This window comes from Rosa rugosa, chromosome 1 (assembly GCF_958449725.1).
Source record: "Rosa rugosa chromosome 1, drRosRugo1.1, whole genome shotgun sequence".
Lineage (NCBI taxonomy): Eukaryota > Viridiplantae > Streptophyta > Magnoliopsida > Rosales > Rosaceae > Rosa > Rosa rugosa.
The window spans coordinates 70,310,879-70,330,246 of record NC_084820.1 but is presented as its reverse complement, the minus strand read 5'-3'; the positions used below and the strand labels follow the sequence as shown (position 1 = coordinate 70,330,246).

At 35.6% G+C, this 19,368-nt stretch overlaps 1 long non-coding RNA gene and 1 pseudogene across 4 annotated transcripts; one reads left to right on the top strand and one right to left on the bottom strand.

Annotated features, from left to right (window-relative positions):
* Nucleotides 1-8,718: 8,718 nt before the first annotated feature.
* On the bottom strand, nt 8,719-13,742 carry LOC133726559 (peptidyl-prolyl cis-trans isomerase, chloroplastic-like; annotated as a pseudogene).
* A 225-nt stretch (nt 13,743-13,967) lies between these two features.
* On the top strand, nt 13,968-18,918 carry LOC133726558 (uncharacterized). 4 transcript variants are annotated; one of them, XR_009854874.1, is made up of 4 exons: nt 13,968-14,045; nt 14,290-16,330; nt 16,891-17,381; nt 18,225-18,918. It is a non-coding gene; the product is annotated as an uncharacterized LOC133726558 (long non-coding RNA). The 4 variants fall into 4 exon arrangements; XR_009854873.1 differs by having other exon boundaries at nt 14,290-16,051; nt 16,254-16,330; nt 16,891-18,913; XR_009854872.1 differs by having other exon boundaries at nt 16,891-18,914.
* The last annotated feature ends 450 nt before the right edge of the window (nt 18,919-19,368 follow it).

Below are 19,368 nucleotides of genomic sequence, written 5' to 3'. Positions count from 1 at the left end.
CGGAGGCAGAAGCCGACTAATTCAAACTCCAATTCCAGTAATGTCTACTCCGTTGGGGTTTTGTTCCCTCCCTGACTCGTTAGTTCACCAATATTCCCTTCTGGTTTTTCTCTTCACCATCACATTCTCCTCATCATAAGGATTGGTTTTGTCTCAAGGTTACTTCACTACTAGTTTTTCTTCTTTTTCTTCCAGAGGCTCGACTTGTGTCAGCGATGTGGAGATGTCAAGTCTGGAGGAGGAGGAGGACTGGAATTTGGGGCTTTCAATGGTGGAAGGCTCGGAGGAGGAGGGTCTTCGTTCGGGTTCGGCAGCCCAACTATCGGCTCGGATGTGAAATTGTTCTTTGGATATATAGATTGCAATTCTGCACTTGATTGCAATTCGATCTGTTCTAGCATAGATTGCACTTATGTGTGAGCCTTGCTGATTTAGTTTTTGGTTAATCAATATTCTTTGTCAATGGTTAAGTAATTTGCTTGAATCGGTTCAAAATTCATACTTTGATTTTGTGTTTCTTCTTGCAGAGAGTAGGCAAATGATGGTATGAATAAAACAAATGCAGAAGTTTACATAATTATGTTTTTTTGATGAACAGTTTACAGAATTATGTTTGTAGTGTTTAAGTGGTGAGAAAACATTTCATTCCCTGCTTCAATGAATAGAAAACATATATTCAATCTTGCGAGTTTGTGTTTTTTAAATGTTGTTGCTTTCATGGTGCAGGGAATTGCAATTAGTTTTTTTGGGTTAGTTGTTCAATATGTCAACTCTTAGTCCTACTTCTTGATCATAATTTTTTCTTTTTCTCTTTCGACCTGCAATCCATAATTATTTTTTCATGTACTCTTCTCTTCTTTTCCCTTGAGCAGAACAAACCAACCACAATGAAGTGACTCTCCCTATTTTGCGTGTACTTAATCTCTTGTAGTCGTTTCTAACATCAAAACCCATGGCCTTCCAGTTTTTGTAAACTCTAACAAAGTGTCAGATCATTAAGGTACCTCCTGGTGGTAGATAAAGATGCGAACAACCACAGCCCACATATTAGATGTGAGAATAGAGAGATTGAACAATGTGGCTCCACTCATCTGAAACAAAAGACCCATAAGAAATATAACAATGAGAAGTTCAGAAAATTGCTTCACTTGCTGAATTTCTAGTTAGCTCTGCAAGTCATAATTCTGACATGAAGCAATGAATTCTACTGAGACTTGATCAGAAGGAAATTGACCTGAACAGAGAAGAAAAAGAGATCTTCATCTCATATATTATGTAATGCAGTAACTAAAGTTTCTACAAGTTCATCTTTCCTCCAGACTATATGAAATAAAAGCAATATGTACGAAAATATTACCCATCTCTAACAATTAATATAATTTCAAAACTCAGTTCAGTTTTTTACTGCAAGTCTAGATGGGTCCCTGCTTGCAAAAGATAATTATTTCGAAATGTTAAACAACCACCACATAAAATGATTAAGTGTTGATTAACATCTTGGTGAACTAAAGTTCATGCTTGCTCCTGCTTGATCCTAACAGGACTCCCATATCAAGGATATATCAATCTCACGTTCCAAGCAGGATAAACAATGGCCAAAGAAATGATATTCATTCTTCAAACCCTCTAGTCCCGAGCTTATGCAACTATACGACTACCTTGATGTTTCAACTCAAATTCTCAACACATGTGCTCAAGTTTTTTAAACAATGGACAAAAGAAATGTGATTATGATTTTCTCTCCAAGAATCTTAGTCCTAAGCTTATGCGAATAGCCAACTACCTTGATGTTTGAACTCATGTAAGGAAAGTTGTCTTAAACACCCAAAAAAAACAAGTCCATTGCTCCAATATCTGGATTGGTAACAGCTTCTCAACATGTTTGACAAGACCATACATGATTTCAACATCGACTGTGACCAACTATTTTTCTGATTAGATTAACAGATAGAAACAGTGAATAACTAAGTTTGTCTCACGTTATTTCTTGTATTTCCCATCAGTAATTAAAGGGGAATGCTGTAGACATTCAAAACAGGATATTGGACAATGGACTATCTTTTCAAAACTGAAGTTGTGCAGTAGATCTGGAGTTACATAGAGAATTCCATCAATATAGATATAGAAAGCAGGAGGACTATGAACTATCTTTTCAGAATTGTTATTGCACATCATCATCCAATTCAAATCACACAAAATATCAATCCCTGAACCACGTCATCCAATTTATATGAAACAGAAAGGAGAGGACAATCTGTTCTATTTCTATACCTGGTTGTGGTGTTTACTTGAAACAGAAAGGAGAGGACAGCTACACAGGCTAACGGGACAATTCTCGTTTTGTACGTACAAGAACAAAACTGGACTGAGTTTCTTCCTCTTTTTTTCGTCTTCTCTTCTCTTTTTCAATTTAGGGTTTTCTAAATTTTTTTTTTTGATATGTAATTGGGAATATTAAAAAAAAAAAAGAGTAGATACAGGTTACCTGGTAAGCAGGTTACCACTATTGAATATTCCAGACCGTCAGATATATTCAACTTTTAATTAAATCCAACGGTCTAAAATATTCAAAAAACTTGATGTATGACATACGTCAACATATACTAGAATTTTCCAGTTGTATATACTCGTTTTTCACTTCTTCTTTTTTTTCGTTTTTGAAAGGAAGGAACTCGTTTTTCATCTAGAATGAGGAAAGTTTACTTCTTGATTGAGTTGTAGTTGTCTAATTATCCTCTTGTAGTTATAACTACTCAATCTACTTCAAAAAAGCACAATATTTTTCCTCTTTCCCCTATAATAATATGAGAAGCTTCTAGACATTCTGGACTCAAGCCTTTTGAAGTAGGGGTAATTTCTATAGGCTTTTCTAAGACGTTTCTAGTTGATATTTGTACCACAATTGCGTGACTGGCAGATTAGACTAGATGAATATTTCTTCCTTAGAGAGCAAGACTACTCTTGCTTAGTTTAGGCTTGCTGTTCAGCAAGCGTCCCTTTAGATCTTAATGAGTTTAGAGTGGTTTAGATAGGTTATCCGGTTTGTCCTGGGTTTTCTTATGTAAGTTCTGTTAGACTCTGACATTTTCTTATGGCTTTGATATCTAATAACATCAAATCCTTTCAAAAAAATATGAGAATAATGAAAAGAACATAAAGTATCTCCTCTATACTTAAAAGTTCCAATAATCGTCAACTTTGTGAAAATTGAAAAATCAAGAATGCATTGTCCAAAGAAAAGAAAAATCAAGCATGTGTGTAATTCCGATCAAGATTGCAAACCATTTTTGGTGGCCAAGAAAAGAAAAGAAAAAATTACAACCAACAAGAGTCAAAACCAGGATGCCAGGTTAATAAAACACCAACGCCTTAACCAACAACCCCAGCCAGGGTGACGAGCAATGAGCATCTTCTTCAAAAGAATCTTAATTATGTTCACAGGTCCACCTCACACGGAGTAGTCACACCTAAAAGTTTGTTTTCACGTGTGTACAAATAATTTCACAATATTTGATTACTATTTTTACCTAAAGGAGTAATTCGTTTTACCGAAAGTTAGTTACTAATTTTCACACTAGATGATCTCAATGAAATCTCACTATAAATGGCGGAACTAGAATATTGTTTTTGGTGGGCCAAACAAGTAGAAACTTGTAATTGTCTTTCTTTTTTTTGTTGTTAGAAATATGGATTATTCTAAAAAAGACTTTTGATCTCAAAATAAATGTTATTTATTAAATTTAATTAAAAGGACTTGACGTTGGATCTTAATTGGTAATAACTACACCAAAATATTCAACAAGTTTAGTTCAAGAAAATTTCAAATTATATTGTTTTAAATTTACTTTTGTATTAAATAAGGGGTCAAATATAAAAACTATTTGTTTTTGCTTATTGTTTTAGGTAAATAAATAGTAAACAAAAATTTCAAATCAGATTGTTTTAAATTTAGTGTGTTGCTCATTCGTGCTAAGAAGCTTCGGGAAAGTTTGAAGTCCTTATCTTATAATTATTAATGTTGTTGGGGGCCATCTACTTTTCGTTCATATTAGCACAATATGCTGATGGTGCAACCACACTAAACATATATAATATCCGTAAAGTTTTAGTCTAAATCTAAATATTCTGTCTTTTGTTTTTGATCTCTAATCTCTACTATTATAAAAAGAGGCCATTCTTCTTTTTCTTTTCTTTTTTTTTTTCAAAAAAAAGAAAAAAAAAGAAAGAAAAACGAGGCCATTCTTTTGGTGTCCAAAGTTTCAGCAAAATATGGTTTGGCTAATAAACCCTTGCCTAGATGAAATAAAACTCAAATAATTATTAAATTTAAATGGTCTTACTGGAAGTAGATAAAGTACACAGATGTCCATAATAACAGTTATCTCATGAGAGACTTGATCACGTTCAAATCAATTTCCATCAGTTATCCCATGAGAGATTTAATCATGTTAAAGTCAGTTTCCATACTTCGAAGTCTCTCATGAGACTTAATCACGTTCAAATAAGTTTCCATGTTTCAAAAGTTTAGAGCACTATACAAACTCATGTTTGCCCATGTTAATATCAACAAAGAGCAGGTGAAGACAAATTATTAAACGTTGAGCCATTTGTTTTGGGGCTTCCTTATCAATTTTTTGAACACTAATTGAATCTCTTATTCAACTTTTCTATGCTGTAACAATTTATACAAAAGGTGATTGTCGGGGTGTTTATAGGAGAAACACATTTTGATGTGCTTTATAGAATAAATGAGTTCAAGATATTAAGCCATTTCGAACATCATCGTTCTTCATTATTTTTTCAATAACTCGTTCTAAACTATGTTACAACTTCAACTTTAGCTATGGATGGTACAAAGACAGACTTTGTTAATTGGCCCGAATGGTTGGTATGAGAGATAACTAGTTGGGCTATGTTGAGTTCTTTTGTTGCTCAAGTTAGTCTGACCCAGTTTATAATTTTTTATTTTTTTTCAAGCATTGATATTAATTTTCATATATTTTTGATTTTTTTGTTTTTAGTCCATTTTTAGTTGATCATACAATATTTATCCAAATTTTCAGTGTAAAATCCATCAATATTAGATATTTTTTCGATATTTCCATCAATTTTTTTTCAAATTCTCGATATTTCCATTACTTTCGTTATTTTGGTCATTATTCTCAACTAAAATGCAAATCAATACTCTTGGATTTGACAATTGAATCCAATTTTTCTTAAGAGTTGAGACCAACAGCAATATTCTAGAAATTGAGATATTAAAATCCAACAAAATTACATACATATCAATTGATTGCGGTGGTCTTTTTTTTTTCTTAAAGGGGGGTTGGTGTGGTGGTTTTTTCCTCTAACAATTGAATCGTGCAAAATCAAGTAAATGTTGGAAATTTTTTTCAAAATATATGAATTTGATAGAAATAAATTAAAGAGATTTTATCACAAATAGTGTATGAAATATGGATGATTCTACACTTTGGTGTATGAACTTTGAAAACTATCAGAATGGTGTATGAACTTTGCATTTCAACATCATTTTGGTATATCAAACTAACACCGTTAAGTTCTACTATTGGACTACTGTTGAAATTTTTGCAAAAATTTTAATATATCATGCAGATGAACAAAACCTTCCCACCTAAGGACTAGCCTTCAACATGAACTTCTAGACAAGATACGATCTAAATGTGCCATTATGAATAGTGAAAATAACTATTTACCTTCGAGTGCAGAGGATAGATCTATAGCTATAATAACACAAAAATATGGGCCCACTACGCTTTGTCAATTTTTTTTTTTGATAGGATAACGGAAAAATTAACGGCGTACACCAAAATGAAAGAATTGAGCAAACTTGATATACTAATATGATAGTTATAAAAGTTGGTATACTAAAGTGTAGAAATGCCTAAAGTTGGTGCATGGTTTGTGATATTTTCCCTAAATTAAAAGGTGTCAGTGTATTTGGGTTGCACATTTACTTCCCAAATTTTTGCAAAATGAAATTTGCCTAAACACTAGACTGATCACCACATTTCAAGAGGTAACATTTTGTAAAGTAACATGGCTAAAGTCAAATGGTACATTACCATTTGATGGGGTACATGTACTTCTATGTTTTTTAAAGGGCACATGTACTTCGGGTTATTCCTTAAATATGAAAGAGAATGATAAGAGGTGGAGTTAAAAGCATGTGAGACAAAATGCTTCAACTATTCTATAAAAGCCTTTTAGGAACAAATATCATGTGGAATCTGTGGCTGATGAAGGTAGCAATACTGTTGATGATAGACTGAAAAAAAAGTAGAAGAGAGAATCTTTATGATAGTTATATTATCATATTATGTGATATCAACTATGTACCAGCCACCCACTGTTGTTCCCGGCGGTGACCTTGCTAAGGTGCAGAGGGCTGTGTGCATGATCTCCAACTCGATCCACCAGTGTGGCTGAGGTGTTCTCCCGCATCGATCACAAGTTTGATCTGATGTACGCCAAGCGTGCTTTTGTGCATTGGTATGTGGGTGAGGGCATGGAGGAAGGAGAGTTCTCTGAGGCCCGTGAGGATCTCGCTGCTCTGGAGAAGGATTATGAGGAGGTTGATGCCGAGTGTGCTTAGGAAGTTGATGGCGTAGTTTGGTTCAGTTTCCACCGGGTGGTTCCATTTGGGTGTTGGATAAGTTACACATGCAAATAGAGCCCAAGAAAATAGATTGATATCAGGCTATCCTTAACATGTTTTTGCATCTTTCAGGCTGTCGATACTAGAGATGCTTTGGCAAAGTCGATACATGCATGTTTGTTTGAGTGGTTGGTTGAACAAATTAATAAATCACTTGCAGTAGGAAAGCAGCGTACTGGCAGATCTATTAGCATTCTCGCTATCTATGGCTTTGCATCCTTTGATGTATGTTTCATCTGAACTTTCATTGGAACTCGGTTTATTCCAAGTGTTTGTAACTGTACATTTGTCTTTTTCAGTAGAGAAATAGTTTTGAACTTCTGCATTAATTATGCAAATGAGAGATTGCAGTAACACTTCAATCACCACTTGTTCAAACTAGAGCAGGAGGTAATCTTCCATATTTCCTTTTCATCAGTATAATGGCAGAGACAGAGCCTAGTCCTGGCCACTTTTGTGTATCATGTTAGTTCATTACATAGAAACGTCTGTGATTCTTTTCTGCTTATCTGTTAAGAGAACTATGATAATGAGGGGAAGGAAGAAGGACCAAAGATTTGGTGTCGAGCCAATGATGAAAGAGACTGTGCTTGCCTTGTGTGAACCAAATTCTTAACCAACTCCTGATTTATTGCTCTGTATTTGACCTTGAACAAATTAATTGAATGGAGAGCTTTATGAAAGCAGAGACTTATATGTTGACTGCTATTTTCTTTTTCAGGAATTTATACAGGATGGCATTGATCGGACAAGAGTTGAATTTGAAGGCAACCAGGATTGCCTTGGTCTTTTTGAAGGTATTGAACTTGTCAATGATCAGCTTAAGTATATGTATTTCATCATTTTTACTGTACAGTAACTAGTTAACTTCGTGATTGTATAAAAGTTATATTTGGTACTTCAGGTTCGTTATCGATTAGATATCAGTGGGAAAATAAAGAGGATAAAAGAGTTAACTATGTATCAGATCGACCAAATTGAACAAATGATAGGTCAAGATCATGTTGTTCACTGGGAATCGAAGAGGGGACAACGAGCAGACATCGAACGATTAATTTCTATCCGATTTTTACAGTATGATGGTTAGCTGTTGACGGACTAGCTGTACCTACCTTTTCTTTTTCTAGGGTCAATATCAGCAATGCAGTTCATCCAACGATAAACCTAATCCGAATCATAGAAATTAAAGTGGTCCTCATATAGAAGTTTGACAAAATTTATGTGTTCATAGTTGTTCATGATATATATCTATAATTGCACTGGAAGGAAGTAATTGATCTACCTCTTGAAGTAATTTCTATCCGTGCATGGTTGAAGATTTTATTGTGCAGAAAGCTAGATTCCTAATAAATTCTTCATATGTAAGGTGACCTAATATATTGTGATTATGCATATCCAGTATTTGTTGAAGCATAAACTGCTGAGCACCTCTTATTTTGCTGGTTTGTGAAACTTGTACGTTAAGTTACCATACTTATTCCTCGTCTATGGTTGTCTCTCATTCAGCTTCTTTCCTCATGCTCATGCCACCTTCCTCAGATATTTGCATCTAGTATGCTCAATCGATCTGAGAAGCCTGTAGTTGGCCCCTTGCATAAATTAGGTGGAGCAGACTCCCAGAAGCTGAGTGTTGTAACAAAATTTTAGGTATGCTGCTTTCCATTTTTTTTGGATTTCTGTACATGATTATTAATTAAAGGAGGAGTATAATTATGGTAACGTGATTACTGGCTCTCAGGATTGTGGTAACATGATCATGTATGCTATCTGTCCTTTAGGAATGTCACATTCTTGAAAATTGAATACTATTAATAAATGAGTTTGGTTATTTGGTTTTATTCTCAAGCCCAACAATAGTCAAGCTCCTTCAATATATGAACAAGGAATTGTCCTGCAGCGACTAAAGATGTTGTGGAGTCCTTGAAGTTGTTCGAATATCGAGATCTAGCTTTCCTATCATAATGTCTCACAAGAAATTTGCAAGAAGGTAAGAAAAGATGACTTCACTCCTCTTTCAGCTCTCAGATACTTTATACCTCTCTCCGGGGTCTAATTATCGTTAGTCTAGTGTTATTAGATCTTGTATAGATATGGTTTTCTTCTGCTGGAGAATGTTGCATCACAGGAGCCACTTAATGTTTCAGTTGCTATTCTTCATCAGTTCAACATATTACTAGAGATGTATCAAGTGGGTTATACAAAATTGGTTTTCCGTACTGAACAGGTAAATTTATGTATTTGTGCTTCTTTATTGGGGAAAATGAAAAATATGCTATATAATCACAATCTAGTTAAACACAGGCATGACCTGGACTTGATTTCAGTCGATGAATACATTCTCGAATTTATATTATTCTCTAGAAATGATAGACTTCCAAATGGTTGCCGTGTATAAACTTGCAAATGGAAGACATAAGTAGACAGAGGCTTTTGTCTAGCCAGCAATCTTGTAGCTTGGATTCACTAGATTTTCCGGGCCAGAAACAACTTGGATAGATTCAATAGCATCACCAACCTTGAGATCTGCCAAGAAGTCCTCATTTTCTGTAATGTATCCGAACACTGCATACCGACCATCCAATACATTGGCGTTACTGGGAGTTAGTTCACTTTCCTTTAGTAAAATAATCTGGCTTGAAGCAGAATTGTTCACACATTAATGTTTCTCTCATCTCTGGCAATTGCCATTGTTCCAAATGCGTTAAATGGAATCTTTGTCTGAGTCGTGTATAGCCCGAATTCCTGGTCAAACACATCAATGTCAAAACCAAAACCACTATGAGATTATTTCCAGTTATACTGCTTAATTCATTCACAGACAATTAGGTGATGTCTTCTCTTTTTTACTTTTAGGTCTTATTGTTTTCAGCCTTCATCCATCACATATGCAACTGATCAACAGAATCACACACACATCATATACATACAAAGGGAGAGAGGGAGTGACTAGGAAGGAGGAATCTTACTTCCAAAGTTGCACCGTAAAAGGGTGCTTTCTCTCCATCTACAGAGATTTCTAAAGGTATCGTCCTGGTTTTCTCTGTACCAAAACCCTCTGCAGGTCCTTCCAGATCACCAATTTGTACAACAAATCCGTCAGCTGCAATCAAAACCATGACAATCTATATCTTGTTGAGGTAAGATGATCCAGTAAATACTAAGGAATGAGTGTCAAACTAATATCATATATTTTTGTGCTGTGAGATTTACCTCTTTGGATTTCCATGCCATCATAAAAGTGTGTCTTTCCACCAAGCCTTCCCCTGCTTCAGTGCTCGAGACGCCTGCCTCAAATTCTACACACAAATTAAAGTCTTGGTTATCATCTAATTCTTTTGACAAAACCCAAAACAAACACATAGCTTTCTAGTTTGATGTATTACCCTCTCAGTTGAACCTAGTGCCTTTGACTCCAGCTATCTTGAGACTCCCTGTGATATCTTCAAGCGGCTTTTGTACCTCCCTGATACCCTTGTTATTTATAGGCAGAGCATATCAGGGTCCTTCATTGGCCGTCCGGACATCAGTACAGCCAGATCAGGCAGCACTGGGGTAGCTGCATAGGAATCCTTAGACAATTCCAAATTTCCGATGCAGGAACTCCTGTTATTAGCCCCATGTCAAAGCTATTGAAATCACACACTCCTTTATCGAAAAAGAACTCCCTTTCTGCTGAAAACAAGTGAAAACGATTAATGTGTGTGCCTTAGCTACACAGGACAAACAACTTCTGCACAATTTCTAATGTTACTAACTGAACAACATATTATGAACAGTCCATACAATCTACAAATTTCTTTCACTTCATTGAACACAAATGCTGAGAAATATCAAAATCAAGGGAAAGTTCAATGTGTGTCTTATCTAGAAAGAAATTTTGCACATATTAGAACACATCCAATACCACTACAGTTCATCAACTCCAGTTCTAATTTGTGAGCTGAACATTATATTATATTATGAAAGTCCACACATTCTACAGATTTCTTAAATTCCCAGAATTTGATTGAACAAAATGCAGAGCATACATCAAAATCAAGGGTATCCAAATCACATATACATTTCAAGATTGCCTATAAAAAGATATAAAGGATAAGGAAATGAAAATAGGATAGCACACAGATAAGTAGTCTGTCGGGGTTGGTAAGTTGTTACTTGCTCTGTTGCTTAGGTTATAACAATAAAAATGTAAGTGGGAAACTAATGGCAGCCTGACATATGGGTCATCATCATCCTCAGTCCTCGTGATTTGGATAAGATTTTAGATTATTGGTGCAACTCTTACTTGGGTTCTACCACTCTTTCATGATGTTTCTTTACATGAATCCTCATTTACTTTTTGGAATACACTTGCATCAAACTCGGTTTGGACACAATTCCGTGGCGTTCATACTATTATATTTTTCATCACATAATGTTGTATCATGATATGAACTGCATCTCAAATGCACAGCTCAATTTGTCTGTGATGATTTCACATCATTTTATAGAAAATTAAGCACAATAGCAAACCTGGTGATCCATAATTAAGCACATTTGTGTTCCCAGGTTTCATTTATCCTATACCTCCTGAGCATCTTCTGACAAACCAGCCACGATAAACTGCAAAGATAGCTTAGACAGTCAAACAAATGAAACTAATTTGGGTAGGGATACCTAAAAAATAGTGACAATTAAACGTATTTACTTTGGGTGCAAGTTCTTTGATTCTGAATATAATCATTAGGCTTAATATACCTGATTGTATCACAATTGATGCATCACAAATGTTATTGAATTTCTTCCTTGCAATCCTGCTTTTCATCAGTCATACAACTCTATGCCTCTGTAGTAAGACTGCATACTCCTTTCTCGTTTTCTCTCCCCTTACAACTGAACAAAATAATTGAAATTATATTTCAAATATCTCAGTTTGCTTCCTAGCAAAAATATAATGTGATCCACCAAAATAGGTAAGGAGCAAGTCAATACATGATTGAAAAGCGTGGTGATTCCTCTTCTCAGCTCCTTAAGGTAACACTGAGCTTGGTGTCCTCTAAAGCAGCTTCGAACTCGTAAAAAATACCATGGAATGTAAGATCTCTGGTATCCTCAAGCACCCCAATCTGCACCAGATTTTTTACCATGTTTCAATCAGACACGTATATATATGATATGGAATCCATCTTCACAAAAGCTAGCAACAAACCAAGACAGTAAAACTCAGCAGAAATAATTTTATTGATAACACCCATCTTTTCTGTTTTCCAGAAGTTGTGATTATCCATAGGCAATGCCCAACCAAAAGGGTTCTCACATGTGGAGTCAATCTTCAATATGCAATTTACTGACTGAATCATGTATTTGTTAACCTCTGGTTCAAACTTCATCTTTAATAAGAAATCCATTAAAATTCAAACCAGTTAGCCATCTAATTATGTACACATAACTAAACTAGTATTAAACAGACAGAGTCATGCTTCACATAAATCAGAAGAAAACATTCATTCGATTTTCATAGATAGGAAAGAAAAGCATTACAAAAAAGTAACAGATAGTCTCCTCTTAGCACATACAACCTCTCAACTCTTAATACTAATTATATATATCAGATAGTCTCCTCTTAGCATACAACCTCTCCACTCTTAATACTACTATATATATATATCCAACTAATATTTTGCAGACCTATCAACTATTCATCCATGATTCCCCTATCCTTCCTCAATATCTCATCGACGAATTTTGGAGGCCTCGCCACCCAATTAGGTGGGGGATGGATCCAAGATGTCTCAACACCTTCAAAAACCTCGGTATTCACCAAATGAGAGACAAGGGCAACGGCAAGCGAATTGGCACGGCTTTTACATTCACTCCAAGAAAATTCTGCAATCGTGTTGAGTGTGGATTTGATGCCTTGAATTCGTGGGTAGATGCTCCATTTGTCGGTGATTACGTCTCCGGTGATGGCTCGGATCAGGAAGCTGCTCTGGCATTCGAAAACAATTTTGAAATCGGGAAATCGTCTTGCGAGCTCCACCGCTTGTTCGGCAGCGAGGACTTCGGCTGACACCAGGGTTGAGGCTGGAGACTTGAGCGTGACACCATCCAAAAGTTGCCCGGCCCTGTTTCTAGCAACCACGGCGATACAACCTGTACTCCCCTTGGCAAATTCGGCATGGAGGTTGATTTTCAACACTCCCACACTCGGACGGGTCCAGCTAACGAGCTTCTCAACCTCACCATCAAACTCTCCAACCCCGTTCCCAGCCATTCGACACACAAAAATTGAAACTCACAGTCTAAACTCACACAGACACACTCACACACAGACAAGAACAGTAAAGGAAACACGATTTGAAAAAAAGGGTGGACTGTTTGTTTATATAGGTTGAAATGAAGCGCGGGATCACGATAGAAATTCAAATTTCGAATCGAACATCGAAATTCAAATTTTAAATCGAAGATCCAAATTCAAATTTCAAAAAATTGGGTCATAAGGCAAGCACCGTTGGATTGTGAGAGGATGATAATGACCGTTAGATTAAAATAACCCCAAATCCTAATCCTAGTGCTTCCACCCTATTGGTGGAAACAGAATGACACGGATCGGCTTGGAATTCAATTTCCCCCCCCCAACGCTGAACCCAAATTACTTTTGTACCCATTGGGTTCCTCAATATTACAAGGACTAAAAACCAAGACAGATTTGCTTTGGTACCCATCGCCTTTGTCAAAATTACCCCAAAAAAACTGGACTGGAAATCGATTGGAAGAACAGAACAAAAGGCCCTAAAAAAAAAAAAATTTTGAAAACGGTACTTACCAGATTGTTCTTTCGAAACACTTGGTGTTGTTCAAATTTTCCATTCACATCGTCAAATTCATGGAAACTCTTCTTCGTGTTCTTCAAATTTTCCTTGACATCGCATCAAACTCATGGGAGAAGAATCACACTATATAGCCATCAAAAATCAAATCTTGGGAGAACGGGGGAGGGAAAGGAGAGAGACAGAAGTGAAATTTGAGAGGAGGAGGTCTCAAGATGCAATCTTGGGAGGAGGAGAGAGAGAGTGAGAGTGAGAGTCAGAGAGAGGTGAATGGCGTCGTAGGTTGTCCCGAAGTCTTATATAGGTGTTTTCGAGTTGTGTCTAAATTACCAAAATAACCCCATTTTTAGACCATCCGATATTTGACGCCTCCCAAGCTCCTTAAATCAAAGGGACCAAATTCCTTTCCTTTTTAAAAAAAATAAAAAATAAATAAAATCAAAAGAACCAAAATAGACGGACTGCATTAATTCCTACAGATTCTGAAAATTCTACTTTTCTCCAAGCTCCAAGATATAAACTTTCTTCACTGCTGCTCTAATCTGTTCATTATAAAGGTATTTTCTGATTCAAATTTCTCTACTTCCTCTTTCAATTGGAGTTATTAAACTCTTTAGTTTAGTTGATTGATTCTGTGTTTCAATTCATATTTAAAGTTTTAAGCTTTAGTTTCTCTAAAGCAATTCCATCCCTGGTTTTTTGTTGACTATGAATGATCAATGTTATTAGATTATCAATTCGATCCTGGTTTAAAGAGATTAATTATTTTGCTTAAATTGGCTCTATCTATCTATCTTACAGGTTCTTTAGAAGAAACTAAAGCTATTCAATTTGATGTGCAAGAAGCAACTGGAGGTTTGTAGTTCCAGGCTCTGATGTTGGTTAAGGGAGATTGGGCAAAAGCATCTACCAACTATAAATGGTCTTCCTCACAAAGAAGCCCTTTTAAGCTACTGTCAGAGTGGTATTCAGTTATATAATTGGGGAGTCTATGATATTGTTTTTGAATGTGGTCATCTGGTATAGTTTACAATTATCAAACTACAGTTGCTAGAGGTATTTGATCTTGCAAGATGTGTATTGTCTGTGCTTCTTTTATTGATGTTTGGTAATACCAGGGGTTCTATACCATTTTGCTTGAGAGTTTGGAGAGTGTTCTTGCACATGCATATGCAGGCTGGTTTCTACAATGATTGTCAGCGCAGAGTTTCATTCGGTACTTTTAAATACCAATGCTATAGTGAATCAGCTGCAAAGTAATTGTGGGTTTCTTGATAGTTATTGTGAAGGCATTCTATAACTATCAAGAAACCCTCAACAGATTTATAACACTATCAGTTGATGCGGTTATGATGTTGGGCTTGCTTCTCCACTTGCAGCTTCTGCTGTGGTACAAGTTGCATAACTTGTAGATAATGGTTATATAGCCAGAAGTTATATGCCTTATGGAGGGCATCAAAGAGACTATTTATTTTATGGCTGGACTTTACTGTTTTCGGGACTTTGGACTCTTATCAGTTTGCCTACATGAATGTTGCAGTGCATGAATTGAGGTGTTGGACATTATGATGTCTCAAACTCAGGGGGTGGATTCCTTCATGTCCCAAAAGTTAAGCTCTTCGCTACACATCTTGGGATCACAACTTTCTTTGTCATTGCTTTACCTAATAGGAAAAGAGTCAACCGATTAAAAATGGTGGAAGCCTATGCACTATCAAGCTAGGATTCACCAAATGATGTTTTCTTATACGTGGTGCATCTGATGTGCTTAATTTGAAGTGAGGCCCAACTGTCGAAATGATGAATGTACTAGGATGGATGATGAACTAGCAACTGAACGTAGAAGTTTAAGAGGATCATCTGTAGGTTCGCCATGGAACATTACTACTAGTGCCACAGTCTTCAATAATGGAGATACTGTAATTTGTCAAGCATACGGCAGTGTTAAAGTAAGGCTTCCTTCTTCAGTGATATTTGAATGCAGAAAATGAACTAAGGGTGATTTATTTAATGTTTATGAGCATTGCCAAATTTCCTAGTTAACCTAGAAAGATGATGAAAAGGTGTTGAGTTTTTATGTGATAGAGCACCTTGAGTGCCAAAAGTATGGAACTGAATCAGATCCTTCAGCAAAAGGTCAGTTCACAAGCCATATAAGTGAGAAAGTGCTCGGATTTATTATGGTAATGTTTGGAAAATCTGCAGGGAGGACAAATACCGCAGTCTCGTTCACATATGAATTTGTATCTTCTGGTTAGGAGTCATGGAGAAGAGTTTAAAGTGCATCTGTAATATTGGGGTGGCTAGTATCCCAGTTGCTTTTGGAGTTCTAATGAGCTGGATTCTGCCTCCTCATTATACTACGACAAATTTTTACCTTTATCTTCAGCATTGCATAGCCAATGGAATACTGAGAGTCTAAAGGAACAATCCTCTATTCTGCATTAAGAAATCTCCCTAACGAGGAAGAACTTGTGCAAAAAGATGCTGTTTCCATTTGATTGAGACGGAATATAGACATCAGAGCAACAACTTTGCATTCAGGCAAAATATCATTCGACAGGTAGAATTGCGATTACTGCTCGTATCAAAGTTGCTGAGGTGGCTCAAATAAGACTTTCAAATGAGTAGTTACCATTTCATGGGATCAATCTTGATGCACCAGGGATCAATATTTCGATTATATTAATCAATATTGCTTCTTCTTCTTCTTTTTTTTTTTTTTTCAAAACTTCAAGCCTTTCTTGTGGTTTTTTATTGACTAGGAGGCCCTCTTTATGAAGCTATGATGCTGTCCGCTTTGATGTTGCAAATTGCTATCCTGAAGCATATGCATGTCAAGGTCTGGTTCATTCTAATTATTATATCTTAATTTCGTTTGTAGAAAAAAAGGGAAAAAAAAAATTGTGGGACAAGCTGTGATGAGTGTTATTTTTTGCTTGGGTTTCATATATTTTGTATAATCAACAATTCAATTACGCAGAGGGGATATAAATTAATGGAAGCACAACAGTTCTATTTTAGTATCTCTTTGATTCTCTAAAATCTATTCTTGACTCCTCTTTTTCTAATTTTTGGTTGTACGTGCACAATGTGACATGGTGGTATTCCCTTGAAGTTGAACTATATCCTACCATCCTCAAATTACTTGGTGTTTATCATATCCCATATGGAACCATTAATATCTGTCTAATACATGCCTGTACTGGTCTTATAGAAGAGATAGATACCTTTACTGACCAAAGTCGTTGGTTGAGATGAAAATATGTCAAACCTCTGTGACTTACGCTGCATGGGTTTTATTTTTATTATTTTTTCTTTTCTTTTTAGTTTCTGAAACTTATTCTCTATGCTACTGTTTACATGTTTAAGATAAACTGATCAAATACTCTCTTTCTTCAGGTATCAGTGGGGAACATTTACATCCCTCAGAACCAAGTTATTCACATAGGAAAGCATCTTTGACTGAAGTTAAGTCTTTGACTGTTTGGTAACCATTACTTTCAAATTCATTTCTTGCACATTGCACTAATTTGTCATGATTATAGCATCTTTCATTTTACAGTTTGTCTCATTTAAGGGTTTAAGAAAACTCTCGATCTCAGGGATTGTTGCGCCTATATAGACCATTCTGAGTAAGCAATTTTGGCTATTATTATAATTTCAAAGCAAGTCATCGCAATGGTTTTTCAGGAACTGTGATCAAGTGTATCTTATTTAAATAGCTATCTCTTTATAGTTGAATTGATACTCTGCGGTGTTTAGATTGTCTGAGTTCTTAGAGGCTAAGAATATTGCAAAACCCGCAGAAGTTGGATAAATTGTTGAGAAGTGTTCAATAGCCAAAAGATTCAAGTTTGATTAGAGTTCAAATCTAAGACCTTTGGTATCAGGTGTGCATCACTCTCTTTCGAGTATCTATCGTGCTCACAAATGTACATCTATCACGTATCTACCATGCTTATACAGTTGCTTGTTAAAGTTTTCAGAACGCATTTTCATGTTCTGTTGTCTGCTTCTGTTAAAGAATTCTCCTTTCCTAAAGCAAGAAAGTGTTTCCCAAATACTAACTTTTTATGCTGACAATTTCAACGTTTTGGAATAAGCCTGTGTTATATACCCTTATTGTTCACGTTGGTGTGAACTTTAACTCAAACCTATTGAATACACTGTCATGATCTCATCTATAACAGACATTATAAGATTCCTTTGATGCAACTGTTATGCTGCGTATGCATGTTTCCCACTTTTTGTCATGTGTCATGGTGTACTGCCGTTTTTTTATTTTTTATTTTTTTTATTATTATTTTTTTTTTTATATTCTGTATGTGATAAATCCACATTTGCAAGTTGTACTATACTATGGTACTAGAATTTGATTGATAAATTTACGGTTTTCTATAGTTTATGGAATTTGTAATATATAATTTAACTGATGGTGTTATTTCAATTTCAATACTCCATTGTAAGAAAATGTCCTTGTTTTCAATTTGCTTGCAAAAACCTGTTGGAAATCTAAGACAAGTGATGAAACCCTTCCCTTTTGCCACTCTCTCTCATCCCCTCTCTCCATGGAATGTTGGATTTACAGTTCTTTGCTTAGAATAGATGAATCTTAGTAGATGTTAACTGGTGTACTCACTTTGTGTCCCATTTTCAGTCACTCTCTGTATTTGCTACGAGTACCTGCTTTCATAATATAATTTTATAATTGATCGACATTTCAATTGAAACAGGCAAGTGAAGCAGAGGTGGTATCCTTGAAACGAGAGAGAAAGATTAAAGAGGTTGATTGCTGAAGCGCAGGTTTAAGAGGCGGAGAATGTACAACATGGGGTGAATGGGAGAGGGTGAATACTGACCTAGTGAATGCACAAATCACAATCTGAAAATGTCACCTGTGCTCATCAAAATGCTCTCCTTAAGGTTGAGGGGATGAAACTGCAATAACTTCTGGCCTGAAGAATATCCCAGTTATTAAGTTCTGGACCATAAGTGCTATAATGGTCTGGAACAAACTGAGAAGTTCATTACTTCTGTGTTTGGAGAAATTTGATTCCCCTGAGTCTGACTTTACCTCAATAGTCATGATAAGTAAGGAGCCTGAGCTGCTCAGAAATGGATGTACTATGTAGACATGATTTGTGCTTTTGAAAGAAACTTACTTGAAGTAAAATTGCTGCCTTCTGGATATGAGGACAGTGACAATTCCCACTGGAAGAACATGCATTTCTACACATGTAGCTGCTATCTGAAGGATGTAAGATCATTCAGAAGGGGGAAAGTAAAATACAAAGTGAGGAGTGAGGACGACATCAGTACATCATTCATAAATACTCAACAGCCATGTTTAATTCATATTACTAAGGAAAAAAAAAAACATAAAATATGGAAGTGCATGAGGATATTCTTTGCTGTAGTTCCTTTTAAATCTACATAAATAAACTTTAAAAATTATTTTTTGGTTACAAAAAGCACTTTTTTACTTTAATAATCCTCTAATATTTTCTCAAGAAAAGAAAATCCTTCAATATTAAATAATCATTAATAAAAGCGGGTGTGTAATTCCAGTATTTTGTAAATACACACAACTTATCATTTTTACATTTACCCAAGATTTTTTTTATTAGATAAATAACTCAAATGCTACAACTAGTCTTGCATGAGTCAAACTCACAACCTCCCATTTACCTAAGCTTTTAAGAATTTTCTATTATTAAATTAATAAGAATTTGTTATCATTGTGTGATTTATCCAAGCATTAAGTCGAATTTCAATAATGGTAGTTTGTCAGTATACACATCTAAATTGCTACAGCTACAACTCATTATGCTAGGAAAATTTTTCAACAGTTTGTTTTCAAATACAAGTGATAATTGA